A 24,564-nucleotide genomic window follows, 5' to 3' on the forward strand; every position below is an offset into this window, starting at 1 on the left:
CCAATACCTTGTAGGACGTAAGGGATACTTTTGGCAATGCCGGTCTGTAGCTCAGTGGCTCCCCGTCTTCCACCATTCTTCTATATTGGAATAACATATACCATTTTCCAAATTTCTGGTAGTTCCCCCCTTTTAGAGTACGGGACTGAAATATATTGCAAACTGGTCAACTTAATGTTACTGTCGACTCCCTTAATTAATATGCATTGACGTGTCTCTTCCCTAGGATATAACTGCTCAAGGGAGCACATCTGGTTTCTGCTTGAAAGCTTATTGGATACTTGTATTGAACACCTTGGCACCCTCATCATTCTGTGTTCTCTCCCCTCTCCTCTGTGTTGCTGGTTTAGCTTCCAATTTTAATTTGTGCATGTGCGCATTCATTTCCTTTGTTACTGGCATATATTATACAGAACAATCAGCCAATACACCTTATCAGAACATCGAAGACTCTTGTATTTCAGACATTTGCATTAATATGCTGTGGCCTCGCACCCATTCGTTTGTCAACTATATTTTACTCTGTTTCGCTTATCTCTTATCTATTTGGAGCATGACTTGTTCAGCACCCAACTGGTGCACTTCCTTCCTAGACGTCTATCTCAACTAATCAGTTTTTTTCTGAACATAATTTGTTGTTCTTGATCTTAAGAGATATTTTTTTTTTCAATAATGAACTTGGGCGACACGGGTTCGTAAGAACATAAGAATGACGGTAACTGCAGACGGCCTAATGGCCCATACGAGGCAGCTCCTATTTAAGAATATAATAACGGAAGAGTTTTCTTTTTTTACGGGCTCACCATAGCCCGTGCTACATAGAAATTTCGTCCCGAGTAGCTAAATCTAAAACAACAACAAAAGAGTTTTCGCTCTTAATGATGAAGAGCGTGGATCATGGTGAACAAACTCCACCCTAGTTGCGCTTCATCCTGCACCCTGAAGACCTGATAATGATAATATGTTGAACATTAGTGTTACGGGATATTCATGCCCATGCCACCTCTTCGGTTGCTGAATCTTCAACAACAACTTATCTGACCATTTCCTTGGCCCTTGGCAGGGATGCCATACAATTTGTATTCGTTTTAATGCTGACAAATTTATGGTTTTGAGGCTCGGTAATAATAAGTGTTATAGGATATGAGTTGGATGGTGTTGAGATTACGAAAGAGATCTGGGAGTTATGATTACTAGAATTTAAAGCCAAAAAGTCAATGCATAAATGTTCGAAATAATGTAAATTGGACTCTGGGTTTTTTTTTCGAAGCGTTAGTAATGAAACACCTGCTTTTATTCTTCCCCTATATCTTGCTCTGGTTAGGCCCCATTTAGATTATGCAGTTCATCTTTTATCCGCCATACTATAGAATGGATATAAATTCATTAGAATGCGTCCAGCGTAGGATGACAAACTTAATCCCGCAAATTAGAAACCTGTCATATGAAGAGAGATTGACAAAGCTTAATTTGCATTCTCGAGAAAGGCAAAGAATTAGGGGGTGACATAATGGAGGTGAACAAGTGGATAAATGGGCATAACATAACAATGGGTATAAATGGGATAAGTTAATATTTAGGAAAGACCCAGGGTTAATAATCATTCAGTAACAAGTTTGTCGATTTGTGGAACCAGTTACCCCGTAATATAGTAGAAGTAGGCTCTCGTGATTGTTTCAAGCGTAGGTTAGACATATATACGAGCGAGTTTGGGGGATATGAATAGGAGCTGCCTCGTTTGGGCCAATAGGCCTTCTGCAGTTTTCTTATTTCTTAGGTTCTTACCTACTCTTCACCACGTTCAGCGTTCCTATCCCACATAACGTTCCGTGTACAAATCCCACATAGCGTTCCGTGTACCTATCCCACATAACGTTCCGTGTACCTATCCCACATAACGTTCCGTGTACCTATCCCACATAACGTTCCGTGTACCTATCCCACATAACGTTCCGTGTACCTATCTCACATAACGTTCCGTGTACCTATCTCACATAACGTTCCGTCTACCTATCCCACATAACGTTCCGTGTACCTATCCCACATAACGTTCCGTGTACCTATCCCACATAACGTTCCGTCTACCTATCCCACATAACGTTCCGTGTACCTATCCCACATAACGTTCCGTGTACCTATCCCACATAACGTTCCGTGTACCTATCCCACATAACGTTCCGTGTACCTATCTCACATAACGTTCCGTGTACCTATCTCACATAACGTTCCGTCTACCTATCCCACATAACGTTCCGTGTACCTATCCCACATAACGTTCCGTGTACCTATCCCACATAACGTTCCGTGTACCTATCTCACATAACGTTCCGTGTACCTATCTCACATAACGTTCCGTCTACCTATCCCACATAACGTTCCGTGTACCTATCTCTTAACACGTTGAGCACTCCTCCCTCCACGCGAGACCACCTCTATTGACACGGTCGAGATAAAGCGGTTGCTGTATATAATGAACATGTCAGCATCATTGTCAGTGCTATTAGTTGTAATGGCCGGTATTAGTAACCAGAGTTCACTGAAAATCCTCACGTTCTACCAATCTCGATATATAACAATATCGGCATGAGTTAAAGGATTCACCCTGAAGAGCAGTTACAACCGCATGGTAACCCTGTTTATTTTCTATGACAGGTAATTGCAATACTCTAGTTAAGAAAGCTCTTACACTAATACACGTCAAATCACCTTCGTTATTGACCGGCTTGTTTAGTGTAATGTAAGAAAAGGTGATGACCAGAGTAGAGAGTTTTTGCATGATAAAGTCTGGTTAGATATTTACGTTGTCATGTCATCTTTAAAAATTGTTTTAGAAAGTTGTAATCATTTATAAGGAGGGAGAGACGGTGGGAGGAGGTAGTGGTGGCACGGCACGCGGCCTCCACAAGGGGCTAAGGAAGAGACCGGTAAATAGCTAGCAAAAGAGGAAGTGGAAGAGTGTGGAAGAGGCCGGAAAGGGGCAAATCTTGTGCTGTAAATCATCAGACTTAAGCATCCCTTCTGATCATATCAAGACTTAGGTTTCCTTTTCCTTCCTTTCTTTCTGGGCTGGAAGCTTTCTTGCTTTTTAACTCCTTGCTTCCACCCCAGGGGCCAGATTCACGAAAGCACTTACGAACCTGTACGTCTTTTCTCAATCTTTGGCGGCTTCGTTTACAATTAATAAACAGTTAATGAGCTCCGAAACACCAGGAGGCTGTTTATAAGAATGACAGCAGTTGATTGGGAAGTTTTCATGCTTGTAAACTGTTTAATAAATGTAACCAAAGCCATCAAAGATTGAGGAAAGATGAACACGTTCGTAAGTGCTTGCGTAAGTTCTTTCGTGAATCTGGACCCAGTTTTCTGGGCTGGAAGCATGGTTGAGGGGGATTTTAACACCCCCAAAAACTCGCTCCCCCAAGCATAAGGGGAAGGAGGTCGAAAGGGGTCGGGGGATGATCTAACAGGTCACTGCACTAAGAGTGGTATAATGATTGATTGATTGATGAAGATTAAGCCACCCGAAAGGTGGCACGGGCATGAATAGCCCGTAAGTGGTGGCCCTTTTGAGCCATTACCAGTATCAAGAGCTGATACTGGAGATCTGTGGAGGTGCGACTGCACCCTGCGTGACGGGAGATCCCATGGACCAAATGGTGATACTTACAAGGTTGTTGTTGTTGTTACAGATTCAGCAGAGTGGTATAACATCCCCAATACACTAATTAACGTATTACATTCCTTCCCCACCCCCTCCTGTGTTAACCATGGTCCTAAAACCACCTCTCATGCACTGATGGTGGTCTTTCCTCCACCCTAATACGCCCAAGAGTGGTCGTAACCCATTTCCCCCACACTGCGCCGAGCGAGATCTTACCCGCCCCAACTGCTCCGAGCATAGTCTTATCCCCCTACTGCTCCGGGCGTGCACTAAAAAAAATTATTGGTGCCTAGGGGAGGAAAGGTAGGAGCCCTGGGACTAGATTCACGAAGCAGTTACGCAAGTACTAACGAACGTGTACATCTTTCCTCAATCTTTCATTGCTTTTGTTACATTTATTAAACAGTTTACAAGCATGAAAAGTTGCCAATCAACTGTTGTTATTGTTATAAACAGCCTCCTGGTGCTTCGGAGCTCATTAACTGTTTAATAATTTTAAACAAAGCCGCCAAAGATTGAGAAAAGATATACAGGTTCGTAAGTACGTGCGTAACTGCTTCGTGAATCTGGCCCCTGGAGAAGTGGGGAGGGGCCATTTCTAATGTGTTTAAGAACGCTAGAAGGTGGCGCAGCCCGATACGTCGATTTTGCGATAAGACGGTCTACTTATCTCCTAACTTTTCCCACTTTTCTGCCCCTCTCCTTTATTAGCCTCTTCAGAACAATTGCCAAAATTACAACATTTACGAGACTCGTAGGGCATAAATGTCCGACTTGGGAGAAGCACTTGAATCCTCCTGGAAATCTGAAAAATGGGGCCAGCACCGTAATAAATTGTAAACATCATAATGGTACGTGTTAAAAAGTTGGACTCGTATATATACGGCTTTAGATAAGGGCCATTTGGGGGTCCTGGGGACTTGCCTGGGTGCCTGGCTGAAGGGATGGTGTGTGTGTGTGTGTGTGTGTGTGTGTGTGTGTGTGTGTGTGTGTGTGTGTGTGTGTGTGTGTGTGTGTGTGTGTGTGTGTGTGTGTGTGTGAGGGACATATTAGCTGGCTCGCAGCTGACCAATAACCTTGTCACTTACTGATTAGGTCAATTCTGCTCCAAACGTTGCTGTCTGCTAACGTGAATTACAACAGTTGGTTAGATAAAACGGGTACAAAAATAAAAATGTGATAAATAAACAGAAGAATATATGACGATAAATACAGAGGAACTGGAAAGGGAGAAAAATTTTTGTTTTATCAGGTAAGATACTTGTTAGGAGAAAGAAATAAGTAATTACGACTATATAGCCTCAAATTCGTATCCTCAAACCCCTTTTTTAAGATACAACGGAGAAAAGAAATGGTGCCCAACCACTCTGACAGTCAGGAACTGAACGCCAACCTTACAAGAAGCGAGGCCGTCGCTCTGCCGTCCAGTCCACGTAGTTGCGTACCTTTCCTTTCCTCCGTCGTATCTTAAACATCCTTGTCGCCATATCTCTCGCATTATGCACGCAAGTATCACCTCAACTTTCCATAGAGTCAAACCAAAGTGAAGCAGAAGTTTCCATTCACCCGGGCTGTATGGGTCTCGAACCCTGGACCCCACGTGAGAGAGGCTGAAACTCCATCGACTGATTGAAGAAGATTAAGCCACCCAAGAGGTGGCACGGGCATGAATAGCCCACAACAAATAAATAACACTATCGACTGGGCTATGAGTAGTCTTAAATACCAAGGTGAGTGGAATGTTTATTTCTACGGAAGTGTGGATGAGAATTTTTATGAAGCAAATGTCATGAATAAGATCTGACACACCTTGACTATTCCTCTCAACCCTTCCCCTATTCTCAAGAAAATGTCCTTGTGGGAATCGTTTCTTAATTCCGGTCTCCAATCCCTTGCTTGTGCTAGGTATACACCGGATGATGATGATTTAGATTCAGCTACTGGGAACAAAGCGTTGCAAGTAGCACGGGCTATGGTGAGCCCGTAGTGGATCTACCTGGCACCGGAGCGGGGCTGTAACTGATGATTACTTTCACTGGATTAGCACTCTCTTGATTATCACCCAATTATACCTCCCCACCTCACACCCAACCACTTGGGCTGAACGGTAGACTGCTTCAGGAAGGTCGGCGTTCAATCCCCGACCATCCAAGTGGTTGGGTGCCATTCCTTCCCCTTCTGTCCTATCCGAAATCCTTATCCTAACCCCTTCCAAGGGGGGAACCCCTTCCTTCTTGTAACCCCTTCTTAATGGCTTCGTTCGTTCCTTCCTTCCTTCCTTCCCTCCTTCCTTCCCTCCTTCCTTCCTTCCTTCCTTCCTTCCTTCCTTCCTTCCTTCCTTCCTTCCCCACCTCACAGTGATGCTTCATGATACGGTGAGGTTTGGTAATTATGAGGAGAAAGCGTTAAAACAATATAACTAAACAGAATCCAGATGCAGTAGAGAATGAATAATAAATCCCAACTTATTAAGCGACATTAAAACATCTGTCCACCAAGACATGTGAACAATTTCATTTTCTTACATATAAGAGGAACTGACTCCTGGCAGGTCACATTTACTGCAGGGAAAATATTGGTTTTAACGAAAAGCTTCGGAAAAAGGCCTTAGAGAATTGTAATTCGATAGCAAAGCCTTCATGCGAGAATCCCGTATTCCACAATGGCAAAATATACCCTCCATACGGACTTAAAACCAGAAGCAAGAAAACGATACCATTTTAAAGAATAAGTACATTATATTTTTCGTATCGAAACGATTTTTACGCTTTGCAGCTTACACTAAGAGATATAATGACCAATCTGATCCCTAAGTGGTGACTGCCATGGGTTAAGGGGATGACATAGGTGGGCGGGGATCGAACTCATTGCCCTCTATTGAAAGGAAGATCAGCCCCCATTACGACCCGAGTAAGTGGTCGTCATAGAAGACAGGTGGAGGATAGGGCTTCGGGTCCTTCGTTTTTCATAATTTCAAGTAACCTTGGAACATTTGCATACTAGAGAAACCTTGCAATGTATGTAATATATATATATATATATATATATATATATATATATATATATATATATATATATATATATATATATATATATATATAAACTTGAACAACTTTTGAATATAGTAGTAGTAGTAGGCATCCATCAGTCTCAGGAGACTATGGTGTTGCGCCTCTGGTTGTCGATCTGGAGTGGCCTCTCCAGGGCTCAAAGCCAGGGTAGGTTGATATGAAAGAGAAGCTGTTACCCATGCAGCAGGTCCCTTCCCCCCGTCTCCACGACACCAAAAGTCTCCAATGGAAAGGCAAACGCCCATACAATTCGTTCCAGCGCCGTCGCAGAAACTGTGAGCTCCGGAGTTGACCTCAAAGCTGGTGAAAAAAGGTATAAGGACTCCAAACCCGTAGACCGCCGTGGTCGGGACCGGAGAAGAACCACTCCATCAAGGGCAAGAACGACCCCAGCCTCCTGAAGCAGGGCCTGGGGGGCCGTACGAGTACCAGGTGGTGGACGGCCCGGTCCCGCACCTAAAGGGTTCCAGACAGAGATCGTCACAGCCCTCTTTTACCCGAGGCCGGCCTCCTTCAAGACCAAGCAGAAGCAAATAATTATCTAAAGAAGGCACCAAACCGGGACGGCTATGTAGCAGACCAAGCAGAAGAGTGATAATTATTATATACAACATTATAATAATATAAATAATTAATAATTATCACTTAATATATTAATCTAAATATATAGAACAATATTGTCTGAGTCTGTTGAAGGATAGTGGCCATACGATTGAGACTAGCCTCATTAAGTGGTGAGAGTGGTTGAATTGTCACTGGAGGGTCGTTGTCGGTCCCATTACCCACCTAATTAAAGGGAATCTTAAAGAGACTCGAACTCGGGCCACAAAACGTCAAGACCGTCGCTCTACCAACCAGATCAGAATCCTTACGAGTGAAATGCTATTTCCCACGCTATTATTATATCCAATTTATATATATATGTAATAATTATTTTATTTATACAATATTTATGTATTCTGTACACAGGTACATTAATTTAGAACAGTATTATGCTATAAATAACTTAAGACACTCAATAAGTAACATTTACGTCGCGATTCAATAAAACAAAAAATTATCAAGGGAATTTTTTTTTAAAGCAAAACAAGATATTATTAATAGGCCGGTGATCAACAACTCACAGGTGTATGTGCCACGAGCAAGGAGTCAAGCTCTTTACATCTTTCAACACAAATATACGAATATTAACGAGGCGGCGGCTTGTCAGAGAACGAGTTGTTTGAATACTTTATTAGTATGTGAGACGTGCAAACTCAGGCTGTAAATCACAGAGCCTTGTTCCACATGGGAGTTAGAGGTATGCGAAGCTGTACATGTTAATCTGTAGTCAAGGAACCATGCTAGATTTAATTTGGATATGAAACGTGGATTCCTAGAGCATAGTGTAAGAGGCAAGACGTATCTGGCCAGAGCTGGACTCGTTGTTAATCAGTAGTCCCAGAACCATGCCAGATGTCATTTGGATACGAACCATGGATTCTTGAAACGGCTGACGATTACCCGACGTATGCCAAGAAGGAGAGGGGAAACATTTTGGCTTTTCTATGTTGCTTCACGAGCTGGAGCCGGTTATACAAAACTTGTTACCAATATGGATAATTACAAAATACAAAATTATCGTACCTAATGCAGTTAATGGAGAAATAACCTCAGTATAATATTGCTTATATCACATTACAATTTGGGAATATTTTAGTAAATAATAATTCGGTTTCCACAGCGATTCACGAATTACATTTACCTTCTCAGTAGTATTTTATAATTTACGTATAACCAGATATGACAGCCCAGCCAGGGTGCATACTCGTCTGTTCATGACTTAATTGGTATAAGTCTGCTACCCGCATACTCATATTTATTGTAACCCCAGACGTCTCTCTCTTCATGAACAGGTAGTCAATATACCCCTTTAAAAATGTCAATGTTCAAAGAGCCGTAGGCCTCTGGCGTTCATTTAGTGTTCCCTGATTGAGCCTATGGCCTTTCTTCTATTCGACAGGTCAAATCTACACTTCCTAAAATCGCCTTTGTTTAAAAAAAAAAGTAATTATAATGTGCATATTCGGCATCCGACCATCAACTATCTTCCATGTATATATTATATGATATCTCTCTGCAATAACATTCCAGAAAGTACATCCAGAGTGCTCCGAGACGGCCCATAATATTTAGGTATTTTTCTGTGTATGTTCGTTCAAAGCAGTATTGAAGACGTGATTGTACAAGAAGGTCCTCGTAATTCACCAACCATCATTTTTCCAAGGTGATGGTAGCTTACTTTATTATCTAAATGTTAGCTTGCACGACATTTCGACAATAGACATGGTACATAGGCGTAGGATGACTTTCGGGTAATCAGAAACAAAGTTACTAGATGATACAGGAAGAAGATGGGATAAAAACACATGATCATTCTGTGTGTGACAGCAGAATGATACATATGTTCCGGTTCCTTATGCCCAATTGTGTTCGTTTTATATAAGTGCATGACTGTGTTTGAAGCCTTGTAGAGGGTGGGCGGTCGGTGTGGACGTCTTATAGAAGGTGGGCGGTCAGTGTTGAGGTCCCGGGTGTTGGTTTAGACACATACATGTTGCTCCTACTTAGATTGTCTGAGAGTTCTAGACATTGTTATACTTGTTTCAGTTTTAGACGGAGCTTTGACCATTTCTAGGCGACTGACCGTCTCTGGTTGATACCTTTGGCGTAAATGGGATCTTCAGGGATCACTGGAAGACTCGTGTGAACGCTTGGTATTAGAATCTATTTAGAACTTCAGACTGTTATAGTTGCACCACTCGGAATCAATTTTTTCTGGATTTATATTTCCTATAGTGTGGTGGTAGCTATTTCGAATGGGTTTGGAATATATTAGCTTTTGATTTTCTCAAGATTTGGTGCTAGCTTTGATATTCACTTTTCATACTTAGATCATAGCTCTGTTGAATGCGTATTTACAATGAATTTGGTTTCCTCATCAGTCATTTTTCGATTGTGTAAAATTCTGTAAATCCATGTTTGTTTGTGGGTATGCACGAGTGTGTGTGTGTAAATGCTTGAGCTTACAGGGTCTGTCATTAGCTTCTGAGCTCAGCCTTTCAAACCATCAATTCATTTACCCTTTTTCTAAGGCTTTATCATATCTTTATAAACAAAATTATATCTATCTAGCTTTAATCACGTCATGATTTAAACAATGGACAAGCGAATCTCTGCGAGAGCCGAATCTGCTTGCTCAGGTAACCGAGGATTTAATATCGAGTTAGGTTGGTGTACTGAAGTGAATCACCAGTAAAGATATTAATAAATAAGCTGTTTTTGTATACATTTAAGAAGACTGGTGGATTAAAGCGAGGACAGTGTGTTGATGGTCTAACATGAACACATAAGATGACTTATGTAAGTCATATAAAATATAACAATTAAATGGAGCAGCAGCCGCTAGCAGCAGTCAGCAGAAGCAGTCAGCAGCAGCCGCTAGCAGCAGTCAGCAGAAGCAGTCAGCAGCAGCAGCAGCAGCAGCAGCATGGACAGGGCGTTCTCACCCTCCTTCAGGAATCCACATCTCTCGTTCGCTATGGTCCCAACACCTGCCTGCGTTACTGCTGATTTGCGGGCGTTAAAAATCGTTGTTTGTGCGTGTGACTCGTTAGTCATTGGTGGGCGGCCGGCTATAATGGGCTGGGAAGCAAGAAAGCAGCCGGCTTCACTGGAGACGAGCGCAGCCAATGATGTTGGGGGGGACATCCCTAGCTGGCTCTCATGTCTCCCCAGAACACGTTGAGACGTGCTGGAATGTCTACAGCCATTGTTGACATATAAGTCGGTTCCCTTCAAGGAGGGGAGGATGGTGTGTGTGTGTGTAGAGTGTGTGTGTGTAGAGTGTGTGTGTGTAGAGTGTGTGTGTGTAGAGTGTGTGTGTGTAGAGTGAGTGTGTGTGTGTGTGTGTGTGTGTGTGTGTGTGTGTGTGTGTGTGTGTGTGTGTGTGTGTGTGTGTGTGTGTAGTGTGTGTGTAGTGTGTGTGTAGTGTGTGTGTAGTGTGTGTGTAGTGTGTGTGTAGTGTGTGTGTAGTGTGTGTGTAGTGTGTGTGTAGTGTGTGTGTGTGTGTGTGTGTGTGTGTGTGTGTGTGTGTGTGTGTGTGTAGTGTGTGTGTGTGTGTGTGTGTGTGTGTGTGTGTGTGTGTGTGTGTGTGTGTGTGTGTGTGTGTGTGTGTATTCACCTAGTTGTGTTTGCGGGGGTTGAGCTTTGCTCTTTCGGCCCGCCTCTCAACTGTCAATCAACTGTTTACTAACTACTTCCCCCCCCCCCTCCAAAGAAGCAGCCCGTGACAGCTGACTAACTCCCAGGTACTTATTTACTGCTAGGTAACAGGGGCATGCTGGGATGAAAGAAATTTTGCCCATTTGTTTCTGCCTCGTGTGGGAATCGAACCCGCGCCACAGAATTACGAGTCCTGGGCGCTATCCACCAGGCTACGAGTCCTGGGCGCTATCCACCAGGCTATGAGTCCTGGGCGCTATCCACCAGGCTACGAGTCCTAGGCGCTATCCACCAGGCTACGAGGCCCCCGTGTGTGTGAATAGTAGTGTGTGTGTGTGTGTGTGTGTGTGTGTGTGTGTGTGTGTGTGTGTGTGTGTGTGTGTGTGTGTGTGTGTGTGTGTGTGTGTGTGTCATCTGACTGGATTACCATCTCCGTTAACTCTAATTAGGCTCCTATACTCTTCCATATAATGTTTACGACTATTAACAATAAACCCATTCACAAATTCACCTGCAACCTCCACAACCAAATTACAAACAAACACATTACACGCGACCACTACGTTCACCGCACGTCACCATCAGCTGTTTGCCTGATTATGGGAAAGCCTCTGCAACTATCCTAACTATCCTGCATTGTCATGTAAATATGAATCATGCACGTCGAAAGCACGTAAAAACTATCATTACTAAATCTAATTATGCCAGAGGGGGAAGCGCTGTGCAATTTTGAAGTGGCCACCTGTCGGACTTGCAACAAGGTGTGCCTGCTAATAGAGTTTTGGGGGGCGGGGCCCTCAAATGAGCGCCAGGGGGGCTGGCGGACGCATCTGTAGCATACCAAGTGGTGGGGCTGAGAGACAGAGTGAGAGAGACGAGTGGAGAGTCAGCGAGAGATACAGATTTTCAGAGAGCGAGGAGCATACATACAGTGTGCCAAGCACACTGTATGTAGGAGGTGGCGGTACCAAAGAACCAGAACTCAACCGCCGCAAGCACGATTAGGTGAGTATGCGCACACACACACACACACACGCGCGCAAGCAAGCAAGCAAGCACGTACACCCATTAGAGACATTAGAAAGAACTTTTTCAGTGTCAGTAGTTAGTAAATGGAATGCACTAGGAAGTGATGTGGTGGAGGCTGACTCCATACACAGTTTCAAATGTAGATAGGATATAGCCCAGTAGGCTCAGGAATCTGTACACCAGTTGATTGACAGTTGAGAGGCGGGACCAAAGAGCCAGAGCTCAACCCCCGCAAGCACAATTAGGTGAGTACAATTAGGTCAGTACACAGGGTTTGATAGCTGAGTGGATAGCGCGCGGGACCCCTTATCCTGTGGCCAGGGTTTGATAGCTGAGTGGATAGCGCGCGGGACCCCTTATCCTGTGGCCCGGGTTCTATTCCCGGCGCTGGCAGAGGCAAATGTGCAGAGTTTCTTTCACCCTGATGCCACCTGATACCTAGCAGTAAATAGGCACCTGGGAGTTAGACAGCTGTTACAGGCTTCTTCCTGTCTGTGTGTGTGTGTGTGTGTGTGTGTGTGTGTGTGTGTGTGTGTGTATGTATGTATGTATGTGTGTATATGTATATGTATATGTATATATATATATATATATATATATATATATATATATATATATATATATATATATATATATATATATATATATATATGTCGTACCTAGTAGCCAGAACTCACTTCTCAGCCTACTATTCAAGGCCCGATTTGCCTAATAAGCCAAGTTTTCCTGAATTAATATATTTACTATAATTTTTTTCTTATGAAATGATAAAGCAACCCTTTTCTCTATGTATGAGGTCAATTTTTTTTTATTGGAGTTAAAATTAACGTAGATATATGACCGAACCTAACCAACCCTACCTAACCTAACCTAACCTATATTTATAGGTAAGGTTAGGTTAGGTAGCCAAAAAAAGCTAGGTTAGGTTAGGTTAGGTAGGTTAGGTAGACGAAAAAACATTAATTCATGAAAACTTGGCTTATTAGGCAAATCGGGCCTTGAATAGTAGGCTGAGAAGTGCATTCTGGCTATTAGGTACGACATATATATATATATATAATGTCGTACCTAGTAGCTAGAACGCACTTCTATGACTACTATGCAAGGCCCGATTTGCCTAATAAGCCAAGTTTTCATGAATTAATTGTTTTTCGACTACCTAACCTAACCTAACCTTTTCGGCTACCTAACCTAACCTAACCTATAAAGATAGGTTAGGTTAGGTAGGGTTTGTTAGGTTCGGTCATATATCTACGTTAATTTTAACTCCAATAAAAAAATATTGACCTCATACATAACGAAATGGGTAGCTTTATCATTTCATAAGAAAAAAAAATAAAGAAAATATATTATTTCATGAAAACTTGGCTTATTAGGCAAATTGGGCCTTGCATAGTAGGCTGAGAAATGCGTTCTGACTACTAGGTACGACATTATATATATATATATATATATATATATATATATATATATATATATATATATATATATATATATATATATATATATATATATATATATATAATGTCGTACCTAGTAGTCAGAACGCATTTCTCAGCCTACTATGCAAGGCCCAATTTGCCTAATAAGCCAAGTTTTCATGAAATAATTGTTTTTCGACTACCTAACCTACCTAACCTAACCTAACTTTTTCGGCTACCTAACCTAACCTAATCTATAAAGATAGGTTAGGTTAGGTTAGGTTAGGTAGGGTTGGTTAGGTTCGGTCATATATCAACGTCAATTTTAACTCCAATAAAAAAAAAATTGACCTCATATTTAATGATATGGGTAGCTTTATCATTTTATAAGCAAAAAATTAGAGAAAATATATTAATTCATGAAAACTTGGCTTATTAGGCAAATCGGGCCTTGCATAGTAGGCTGAGAAGTGCGTTCTGGCTATTAGGTACGACATTATATATATATAATATATATATATATATATATATATATATATATATATATATATATATATATATATATATATATATATATATACACACACACACACACACACACAACTAGTTGTGCTTGTAGGGGTTGAGCTCTGCTCTTTCAGCCAGCCTGTGTGCGCGCGCGCGCGTGCGTGCGGAAAAAATTAATAAATTAGTTATTAACAGTTGATTGATTGACAGTTGAGAGGCGGGCCGAAAGAGCAGAGTTCAACCCCTGCAAGCAACACTAGGTTCAATACTAGGTGAATACACACGGGGAACAAAGAGCCAAAGCTCAACATCCGCAAACACAACTAGGCAAGAAGTTCTTGTACACACACAAGAACTCAACAAGAGATTCCAGGAGGTCTTCACAATAGAACAAGGAGAAGCCCCTGCACTAAATAAGGCGGCGGCAAACCAAGCAACCTTGGAGGAATTTGACCCCACCAGTGATGAGGTCAAAAGGTGTCTGCTGGAGCTGGATGTGACAAAGGCTGTTGGGCCTGACAGAATCTCACCGTGGGTACTAAAGGATGGTGCAGAAGTACTAAGTGTGCCACTCTCTATGGTGCATAACAGGTCACTGGAAACAGGAGACTTACCAGGAAGTTGGAAGACAGCTAACGTGGTCCCAATATACAAAATGGGTGACAGGCAAGAGGCACTGAATTACAGGCCAGATTCCTTAACTTGTATACCATGCAAGGTGATGGAGAAGATCGTGAGGAAAAGGCTCGTAGAGCATCTGGAGGGAAATAACTTTGTAACGCACCACCAACATGGGTTCAGAGATGGTAAATCGTGCCTCACAGGTTTAATAGAATTTTATGACCAGGCAACGAAAATTAGACAGGAAAGAGAAGGGTGGGCCGATTGTATTTTTCTGGATTGCCAAAAAGCCTTTGACACAGTACCCCATGAAAGGCAGTTAAAAAAGTTGGAACAACAGGCAGAAGTAAAAGGGAAGGTGCTCCAGTGGATAAGGGAGTACTTAAGCAACAGGAAACAGCGAGTAACGGTGAGGGGGGAGACATCAGAGTGGCGAGATGTCACCAGCGGAGCGCCACAGGGCTCAGTACTTGGACCCATCCTGTTTCTAATATATGTGAACGATCTTCCAGAGGGTATAGACTCATTCCTCTTAATGTTTGCTGATGATGCAAAAATTATGAGAAGAATCAAGACGGATGAAGATAGACAGAGACTACAGGATGACCTGGATAAACTGGAGGAATGGTCTAGAAAATGGCTGCTAAAGTTCAACTCAGGAAAGTGCAAGGTGATGAAATTAGGCGAAGGGAGCAGGAGGCTGAACACAAGGTATCAGCTGGGAGGGAAAATCCTGCAAGAGTCAAATAGAGAGAAGGATCTGGGGGTTGATATCACACCGAACCTGTCCCCAGAGGCCCACATCAAAAGAATATCATCAGCGGCATATGCTAGACTGGCCAACATAAGAATTGCCTTTAGAAACTTTTGTAAGGAATCTTTCAGAACCCTGTATACCACTTATGTAAGACCAATCCTGGAGTGCATACCTAGTTAAACACAAGACAAAGTTAGAGAAGATTCAGCGGTATGCCACCAGGCTCGTCCCGGAACTGAGAGGATTGAGCTACGAGAAAAGACTAAAGGAGTTGAACCTCACATCCCTGGAAAAAAGAAGAGTAAGGGGAGACATGATAACCACCTATAAAATTCTCAGGGGAATTGACAGGGTGGACAAAGACAAACTCTTCAGCACGGGTGGGACACGAACAAGGGGACACTGGTGGAAACTTAGTACCCAGATGAGCCACAGAGATATTAGAAATAATTTTTTCAGTGTCAGTAGTTAATAAATGGAATGCACTAGGAAGTGATGTGGTGGAGGCTGACTCCATACACAGTTTCAAATGTAGATATGATAGAGCCTAGTAGGCTCAGGAATCTGTGCACCAGTTGATTGACAGTTGAGAGGCGGGACCAAAGAGCCAAAGCTCAACCCCCGCAAGCACAATTAGGTGAGTACACACATACGGACCGCACATGAGACTGCTATTCAAACTTGAGAGGCAGGCGGGAGTAAGCGGGAAGATCCTAGCATAGGTAAGGAGCAACCTAATAGGAGAGAGCCAGAGAGTTACGGTAAGGGGGCGAGAAGTCTGACTGGCGAACAGTAACGAGTGGAGTACCTCAAGGATCGGTGCTGGGGACCAATTCTATTTCTAATATACGTAAATGATATGTTTACAGGAATAGAATCCTACTTTACAATTAATGAGAAGAGTTGTGACGGATGAGAATTGTAGGACCCTCCAAGAGGACTTGAACAGGTTGCAGAGATGATCAGAGAAATGGCTACTGGAGTTCAGCACTAGCAAATGTAAAATTGTGGAAATGAGATCAGGTGATAGGAGACCAAAGGTTCAGTACACGATGAAGATGAACTGCCTACGTGTAACGATTCGAGAAAGGGAACAGGAGTGGACGTAACTAATCTAGCCCCTGAGACACACGCAAATAGAATATCGACAGCAGCGTACGCTACACTGGCAAAAGTTAGAACATCATTCAGGAAGCTAAGTAAGGAGGCTTTTAGGGCGCTTTACACTGCCTACGTGAGACCAGTCTTAAGAGTATGCCGTCCCATCATGGAGTCCCCACCAGAAGAATCACATAAGGAAACTGGAGAAGGTTCACAAGTTTGCGACGAGGCTCGTCCCAGAGTTACGAGGGATGGGATATGAAGAACGCCTGAAGGAACTGAACCTTGCGACACGAAAAAAAGAAGTGAGAGAGGGGGGGGGGGATATGATTGGAACGTACAAAAGGCTCAGGAGAATGGATAGAGTGGGAATAGAAGCAATGTTCACACGGAATAGTAACAGAACGAGGGGACATGGGTGGAAGCTGGAAACCCAGACGAGTCACAGATGTTCGGAAGTTTTCGTTTAGCGTGAGAGTAATGGAAAAATTAAATGCACTTAAGGAACAGGTTGTGGAAGCAAACTCTATTCATAATTTTAAAAATAGATATGATAGGGAAATTGGACTCGAGTCATTGCTGTAAACAACCGATGGCTAGAAAGGCGGGATTCAGGAGTCAATGCTCGATCCTGCAGGCTCACATAGGTGAGTACATACATACATACATACATACATACATTACATACATACATACATTACATACATACATACATACTTTGAAGCTTGTACAGACTATGATCCCAAACACTTAACACTGGTAGCCAATAAATGGCGTAGGACTCCAGACCAATGGTTCATAAAAAATTAAAAACTCTTCACCTTTGTCAAGCTCGCAAATCAAAACGTCCTCCGTTTTGTCCATAAACCTCAAAGAAAACAACGAACCGTAACTACGGTCGGATTGCAGAAAATGCACGTCTCGTTGGCTTCCTTAGAAGTGCAACTGATTGGCATCCTCTTTTGAATGGCTCTAAACGGGCCCCGGTAACAGCACAATTGCAGTGGTGATTAAGAGGTTGAAAGATGACCGGTTAACAGAGTTCAGCATCGCCCTTATTTGGTCACTCGTGTAGTTCAAAAAAGGAAAGCGCTTAAAAAGGAAAAATAATAAACTGAGACACAATTATACAACAATAAATTTTTATCCCTATTCGATATTTTTTTCTTACATTGCCAGATATTTTTCATATAGTTGGCCAAAATGCTATCGGCACAGGCAATTTTTTGAAGGCGCTAAAAATCAATAGGGAACAAATTCCCTCCTCAAGCGAGGGCTGTTCACTGACGACACCTGGCGTGATAATCAACAAGGATGATAATCCCTTTATTGCCTACAACCAGTCTCGTTTTATTGTTCTTACTCACACAACGTCCCTTACCTTGAGGTGCTTCCGGGGGCTTAGCATCCCCGCGGCCCGGTCGTCGACCAGGCCTCCTGGTTGCCGGACTGATCAACCAGGCTGTTGGACGTTGGCTGTCCCCACAGAGACCTCGAGAAGGACGTCTTACGCCTGCATAAAGTAAACAAATATTCGGATAAACACACGTCCGGTGACGCTACGAACACATGAATTATGTGTGGATCGAATTATTACCGATAATAACGGCCCGATAACTTATCATTAAATTCCCCCAGAAAGGTTGTCAGTTAATCGCATTAAGTAGTGCTAAATGGAGGCCTTCGTCTAAGACGTTCCTTAAATCATTATTATTTTTTTTTTCCTACACTCCCGGAGAAAATTGGCGTATCAATAAAATCCATGAACAACTTCACTTGCAATCTCCTTTAATTATAGTCTGGCAAAATTCTTCGTTAGTATTTAAGGGGAAATCCACCTTGAGACGGCGAAAAATTATGAAAATCAATAAAGAACATAGAATATATTGCACTAAAATTCGCACATGATTGCACAAACATAATAAAAAAAATTGCTACTGAAGATGAATTTTAAACTCGTAGTAAACAGTAATGAATATATTAAGAATTTATTCATAATAAACATGTCATGAGGCGACAATTTCAGGAAAAAGCTTTAATATTCATTTACTCCTCTGAATAATGGACCTGAATTGGCCTGTAGTTAACGTCCAATTCATAAACATTCAATTACCAAAGATTGTGGTGATTTGGTAACATCAAAGCAGAAGCGATTAAATGTTAAAAAAAAGGTAATTCCGATTTGAGAATTTGTTTTTGGTAATTGTCTTTATTTACATGAATTATCTGATGGCTGTTTTCTCCCCCCTCCCCCCACCCCCACAGTCTGCCTCCAAAGGTTTGTATCGACCAGTCTGCCTTCATCCGCATGACTGACTGACACACGCTCGCTCACCCACTGACTGACTCGCTTGCCCACTGACTCACCAACTGACTCATCGCGTCCCGCTTCCCTAGCTGTAAATCCCGAGCTTTAGCATGCTGGGTTCCACTGGTGTTTTACCTGCAGTTGAATCTGTTTTATGGAGTCTCTCCTCCTCGCTTCAATCAAAAGTTCATTCCAATTTCGAGTTAATCCGTTACCACATAAAATCTGATTTCATTCTCATTTGGGATCGGTTGCTGCCTATTTACGTCCACGGTCAACGCGTCTGCCTGTGACGGTCAAGGTATCCGCTCCTCATAGTATCCACTGTGATAAAAAATTCTGGCAGGACACGTTAAGTTACGAATTGAGTTTCTAAGTCTGTTTTCTGACCTCACTGGATGTCACAATGTCCAGCACCGTCCTTACAGTGTGGGTTTTATCTTACTAATTTACCTATCAGTACTGGTCTAAAAAAATACAAAATAAATATGACTAATTTCCCAATGTCTCCTGGCAATTACTTTGTTATTTATATGGCCAATACTCTACAATATTCAGCTATTGCCTTAATACTAACGATGCCAGAAATCTTCCTCTCTCCCACCCGACCCGTCACTAGTATAATTCCCTCTCAGCCCACGTAGTTTGTTCAACACCCGAGGGATTTCAGACCACCAAAATTGGCAGCGTGTTCGTCCACTTGTTCAATCAGACCCGAGGCGCCGAAAGATGAAAATTATTATTCGTTTTATGCCATTAATTGCCGGGTGCCGTCATCTACCAAGCTCCGAGTATACCATCGCTGTGTCATCAGACAAGCTTTCCATTACCTTAATTCGTATTAATAAACTCCAATGATAACAATTAGCAATATTAGAGCAATTATCACATGATTTTGCTGTTTGCGAGGCATCCTCCTCCCAGTCTCCCCCCCCCCCGAGCCCATACACAATAACATCCCCACAATCATCAACAATCCATAACTCACTCCCCTACCACTATCCCGTACAATAACAGCTTCTCATTCCACCCAGTAAAACTCTCCCAGTGAAACCCTTTCACAGCACCCGGGACGGTGGGAGGGGGGGGAAGAGGGGGGGCAGGCGTTGGCCGGGGGGGGGGGAAGAGGGGGGGCAGGCGTTGGCCGGGGGGGGGGGGGGAAGAGGGGGGGGCAGGCGTTGGCCGGGGGGGGAGGGGGGGCAGGCGTTGGCCGGGGTGGGGGGGTCAGGCGTTGGGGGGAGGGGGAGTTCAGGCGGTGGGGGTTGGGGGGTGGGGGAGTACAGGCGTTGGTGGTGGGGGTGGTAAGTACAGGCGTTCGTTGGGGGGGGGGTAAGTACAGGCGTTCGTGGGGGGGGGGTAAGTACAGGCGTTCGTGGGGGTGGGGGTAAGTACAGGCGTTCGTGGGGGGGGGGTAAGTACAGGCGTTCGTGGGGGGGGGGTAAGTACAGGCGTTCGTGGGGGGGGGTAAGTACAGGCGTTCGTGGGGGGGTAAGTACAGGCGTTCGTGGGGGGGGGTAAGTACAGGCGTTCGTGGGGGGGGGGGTAAGTACAGGCGTTAGAGGGGGAGGGGAAACGTTAAGTACAGGGAAGGAGAAGGACCTGTCAATGTGGGTGGGTGGGGGAGAGGGTGTTTGGGTGGTTGTGGGGGTTGGTGGAGGGGTAGAGTTTGTGTTTGGGTGAAGGCAGGCGGGGCGGTTGGTGTTCGCCAGAAGGCAGGCCATTGGGGTTAATAGCCACTACCGAACCAACCAACCATCGGTCAAACTACAATAAACACATCGTCTATAATCTTCATAATCAGTCTGCAAGAATATATTTGTAAAAGTGTTGAAAATGTTATGGTATGAAAATACTACATTTTGTACAGGTCGATAGAGGAGAATGGATTATATACAAAAACAAAAGGATATACATCTATGCTCTCAAAACAATGAATCGTTCTATGCTGTTCAAAATCTATGGTCCCGAGGTTATAGAAACAGCCTTTTAAACAATCAATCAAACGTCGTCTAATACAGTGTTAATCAAAAAAATAATAAAAAAAGGCATTAAAAATTAGTTTTTGCATTTTTTTAAATATCGGGATGCAAGGAAGCTTATATACCATTGCGCTCGCTATAGAATATACAATATACTCCCTCAGCATTGTTAAGGGGTATTGAACACCACTTGAATGGTGGCATTCTCAAGTCAATCGACTTGGGAATGGTCCAGGACGGACCGAAATGTCGTCGTCCCTTCACCTTCTAGTGTGTGGTCTGGTCAACCACCACGTGAAGTGAGAATGTAAAACAAATGAGCCAAGTTAGCTGCCTCTTGACTATTCAAATAGAGCTTTTCGGGCGGGATGAGACCCGATGTATTATACTCTGGAAACATTACCGATCCTTCCCGTTCATTTCTAAGGCATATACATTCTTAAATAAAAACTTGAGTTTTACAATGAAACGCGTTTCGATCGAATGATCTGTTTTAATTCCTTTGCAATGTTTTATGCTACTCTGGCTCTGAACTTTTATCAACCCGGTTGAACTTCCGTTGCCATAACAAACCTCTCTTTCAATGAACTATTTAATTACAGTTTTTGCACAAGGTTTCGGTGTGTATATGCCAACTGACCGGTCTGCTGAATACCCAAGGCTTCGCTCGTCGGTAACTACCTACGTCAGGTTTTTGGTGATTAAGCAATCATTGCAAACTGGTAATATTAATGTTAACTTTCTTAACCAAAACCCCTAAAAATCTTGTAGTCAATATTTCTTTCAGAGCGCCCTTCTTACAATAAATTTAAAATTAATATTTCGTTCCAAAGGTACACAATGAGAATGAAGCTTCGGTTTAAGGCTCATGGACCTATAAATTAAACGGAAAAATTGGCAGAACGAAGTTTAAGATATTATTTCATTGTGCGTTAACCCATAGTCACATACCTCCGAGAGACTGTGCGTTTGACAGAGGACACTGTGCACTGATAATGGTAGTCTGAAGTCACAATGTAGGTTAACAGGCTTGGAGCATTACCTTCCCTCTGCTCATCTTAAACCTTACCCCCTATTAGTTTCCCCTAGAAAACTACCAACCACTCTGTTTACAAACAAGTTCCTAATTACTTCTGAATGAATAATTGGAGGCGAATAGTCAAGTGTCTTTGCTCAATTAATCCTCCCTGCCCAGGGGCCCAACCGAGGAGGAAATCACGAACGAGGAGGAAATCACGAACGATAAGAAAATCATGGACGAGGACCAAGTCACGGACGAGGACCAAATCACTAACGACGAGGAAATCCCGAACGACGAGGAAATCCCGAACGACGAGGAAATCCCGAACGACGAGCAAATCACGAACAACGAGCAAATAACAACCGACGAGCTAAATCACGGACGACGAGCAAAATCACGAACGACGAGCAAAATCACGGACGAGCAAAATCACGGACGACGAGCAAAATCACGGACGACGAGCAAAATCACGGACGACGAGCAAAATCACGGACGACGAGCAAAATCACGGACGACGAGCCAAATCACGGACGACGAGCCAAATCACGGACGACGAGCCAAATCACGGACGACGAGCCAAATCACGGACGACGAGCCAAATCACGGACGACGAGCCAAATCACGGACGACGGGCAAAATCACGGACGACGGGCAAAATCACGGACGACGGGCAAAATCACGGACGACGGGCAAAATCACGGACGACGGGCAAAATCACGGACGACGGGCAAAATCACGGACGACGGGCAAAATCACGGACGACGGGCAAAATCACGGACGACGGGCAAAATCACGGACGACGGGCAAAATCACGGACGGGCAAAATCACGGACGACGGGCAAAATCACGGACGACGGGCAAAATCACGGACGACGGGCAAAATCACGGACGGGCAAAATCACGGATGACGGGCAAAATCACGAACGACGGGCAAAATCACGAACGACGGGCAAAATCACGGACGACGAGCAAAATCACGGACGACGAGCAAAATCACGGACGACGAGCAAAATCACGGACGACGAGCAAAATCACGGACGAGGGCAAAATCACATACGAGGACTATCATGGACGAGGACCATATCACGGATGAGAACAAAATCACGAACGATCAGGAAATCACGAACGATCAGGAAATCACGAACGATCAGGAAATCACGAACGACCAGGAAATCACTAACGACCAGGAAATCACGAACGATCAGAAAATCACGAACGATCAGGAAATCACGAACGAGGAGGAAATCACCAGCGAGGTGCCGGGTACGTGTGACGTCAATGAGAAAATTCAATGCAATTTCTACAGGGAGTGAAAATTCTAAGTCACTTACCGTTGGTGCGTGCGTGCAGAAGCGCTCACTTCAGCCACCTCGCTTAACACGGACACTGTAGCCACCGGGCTCAACACGGACACTTTAGCCACTGGGCTCATCACGGACAACACGATTGTAAATAATCACTATAGTTTTCGCAAACTTGTTAATAAATAAATCACTTTTATATTAAAATATCACATTAGTTTCCGCTCCGGTTGTAAATAAACAAATCACTTTTGTCTTCTCTTCACTTGTAAATCGACAAATCACTATAGTTTTCGCTTCGCCTGTAAAAAACTAATCACTTTAGTTTTCACTTCGCCTGTAAATAAAAAAAAACTATAGTCTTCTCTTCACTTGTAAATAAAAAATCACTTTAGTTTTGGCTTCACTTGTAAATTAACAAATCACTTTGGTTTTCGCTTTGCCTGTAAATAAACAAATCACTATAGTAATCTCTTCACTTGTAAAAACAAAAATCTCTTTAGTTTTTCGCTTCACTTGTATATAAACAAATCACTTGTTTTCGCTTTGCCTGTAAATAAACAAGTCGTTATAATTATCTATTCACTTGTAAATCAACAAATCACTATAGTCTTCTCTTCACTTGTAAATAAAAAAAACTTTAGTATTGGCTTCACTTGTAAATAAACAAATCACTTTGGTTCTCGCTTTGCCTGTAAATAAACAAATAACTTTGGTTTTCGCTTTGCCTGTAAATAAACAAATCACTTTGGTTTTCGCTTTGCCTGTAAATAAACAAATCACTTTGGTTTTCGCTTTGCCTGTAAATAAACAAATCACTATAGTTTTCTTTTCACTTGTAAATAAACAAATCCATTTAATTTTCACACCACCTGTAAATTAACAAATCACTTTAGTTTTCCCTTTGTCCTGTAAATAAACTAATAAATTTAGTTTTCACTTCACTTGTAAATAAACAAGTCACTTTAGTTTTTGCTTCGCCTGTAAATAAAGAAATCCCTTTAGTCCTCGCGTCGTATGTAAATAAATAAAACGACTTCCTCGCGTGACACATTTGGGGGTGGTGACTGTAGAACGCGAGTCACACCCCCCACGACCTCTGAGCCAGACTGAGGGTCTCACGGCTGACGTGGTGGGGGGGGGGGGGGGGAGAGTGGACAGGATAGTCGCGTCTGCTATACCCCTGACACAGTGGTTGTTACCTTATTGGAACAGAACCAGTCGATAGTTTGAGTCGTTGGCGAGAAACCTTCTCATATGCTTCCAGCATCTGGTATATAGGCGTGCCAGGAGGTATGTATGTATGTATGTATGTATGTATGTATGTATGTATGTATGTATGTATGTATGTATGTATGTATGTATGTATGTATGTATATATATATATATATATATATATATATATATATATATATATATATATAAATATATATATATATATATATATATATATATATATATATATATATATATATATATATATATATATATATATATATATATATATATATATATATATATATA

General features: G+C 42.8%; 1 long non-coding RNA gene across 1 annotated transcript in view; it reads right to left on the minus strand.

Annotated features, from left to right (window-relative positions):
- Positions 1 to 24,128, minus strand: part of LOC138361694 (uncharacterized) — a 213,548-nt gene extending 189,420 nt beyond the window's left edge. The window contains exons 1-2 of the long non-coding RNA XR_011227114.1: positions 23,913 to 24,128; positions 23,071 to 23,377 (exon numbers count right to left, since the gene is read on the minus strand). This is a non-coding gene — a long non-coding RNA (uncharacterized lncRNA). The remainder of the gene's footprint in view (positions 1 to 23,070; positions 23,378 to 23,912) is intronic.
- Between the last annotated feature and the right edge of the window lie 436 nt (positions 24,129 to 24,564).

This window comes from Procambarus clarkii, chromosome 8 (genome assembly GCF_040958095.1).
Source record: "Procambarus clarkii isolate CNS0578487 chromosome 8, FALCON_Pclarkii_2.0, whole genome shotgun sequence".
In the NCBI taxonomy this organism is placed as follows: Eukaryota; Metazoa; Arthropoda; class Malacostraca; order Decapoda; family Cambaridae; genus Procambarus; species Procambarus clarkii.